General features: G+C 47.2%; 1 non-coding gene across 1 annotated transcript; it reads right to left on the bottom strand.

Annotated features, from left to right (window-relative positions):
* Positions 1-545: 545 nt before the first annotated feature.
* Positions 546-677, bottom strand: LOC136309853 (small nucleolar RNA SNORA40). Its single transcript, XR_010726483.1, has one exon. It is a non-coding gene; the product is annotated as a small nucleolar RNA SNORA40 (small nucleolar RNA).
* Between the last annotated feature and the right edge of the window lie 856 nt (positions 678-1,533).

The raw sequence follows: 1,533 nt of genomic DNA on the forward strand, positions 1-1,533 counted from the left end.
AAAGACTGTTGTATCTCACTGCCCCCAAAGAAGGACGCTCTCTCCAGCTGGAGCTGGACCCGGACCCCTCCTTCCACACGCCTTCTGTCTGAGCGGAGCATGGATCTTGATTCGCCTGGATGGTTCCTCTTTACTCCAGCCATCCCCATGCAGCGAGTAGCGGCATCCCTTCTTACTCTCAAAAGTGTTTGCATTTGGAAGAGAAACGACACGGTCTCCATCCTGCACCTTGCCTACTCCACTTGTCTAAGTTTCTTCCAGGAAAGCATGTGAGGTGACAGTGTGCTCCTGCCCTGCCAGGAAAGCATGTGAGGTGACAGTGTGCTCCTGCCCACTCTCAGGTGTGCAGAGATTCACAGGAACAGCGGGGCCTCCCGGACCTCCCTAAAGCTGCACCTGTGGACACCATGCCCATGGGCGTGCTTAAGACTTCCCCCTTCCAAGCACACAGAGCCTGTGATAGAAGCGTTTCTAGTGAGGTGCTAGACATTTGATCTGGAACCTTGTATTTGATATTGCATGGATTTAGTCTGTTTTTTTTTTATCATGTTCCTTCTTATATGTATCAAAACTCATACTGCACCATGAGTTCTGGGTTGCAAACGAGGATTTATTTTTTGCCCCTGTGTGTAGTCTTTGCCTACAAATCAAGATTTAGTCTGTTTTTGACAACAGTAACTCCCTATATCTCTGCCTCGTCTGTAGCATTATACACACAATCAAGGCTCAGTTAGTGCCATGGACTCTCTGTCTTGACGTTGGACATCAAAAAACCATAATAAAATTTGTGACAGCTGTTACGCAGAAAGCTTTCCTGCTGGACAGATAGAAGAAGGGAAAGTTGAACTGGAACATTGACAATGTTTCTACTTTGAATACAAGTACTAAGACATAGTATTTTGTTATTTTCCATCAGAGTAATAAACTGAGTTTTATCTTTTAAAAATAGGAATAGTTCAATTTTTATCTGACATAAAAGCCAATAGCACCAATAACTCCAAAATAAACACTGTAAACATTCTGGTTCATGCCCTTCCTGACTTTCCCATGTATTACAAAGCAATCACTAAACTGATACGGACTAGGCTCCCCCTTCCCGGGGTGGGCAGCACCCTCTTATACAGAGAAGTAATCGGAAGGTTGGCCATACTTTCTCTGCTGCAAATAACCTCTGCTACCCTGGGCTTCCACCTTTGCCCATGTGGCTGTGTGGGACTCTAAGCTGCAGTCCCCTTCAGCTGGAGACTGGGTGGAGGAGCTAGGTGGGGCTGGCGGGCTAGGACCTCCCCTTTGTCACCTGACCCTTTCCATCTCCACAGGAGGAGCATACCAGACTGCCAGATGAGGGCAGCTGGAAAAAGGAACCACAACAACTCGTGCACCCACGCTCATAGCTGCAGTAGTCACAACAGCCAAAAGGTGGAACCACCAAGTGTTCATCAACAGATGAATGGGTCAGCCAGGGGTGGTCTATACATGCCACGGAATATTACTCAGCCTTAAAGAGGAAGGAAACTCAGATACAGGCCGAAA

Source organism: Saccopteryx bilineata, chromosome 6 (genome assembly GCF_036850765.1).
Source record: "Saccopteryx bilineata isolate mSacBil1 chromosome 6, mSacBil1_pri_phased_curated, whole genome shotgun sequence".
NCBI classification, from domain to species: Eukaryota; Metazoa; Chordata; class Mammalia; order Chiroptera; family Emballonuridae; genus Saccopteryx; species Saccopteryx bilineata.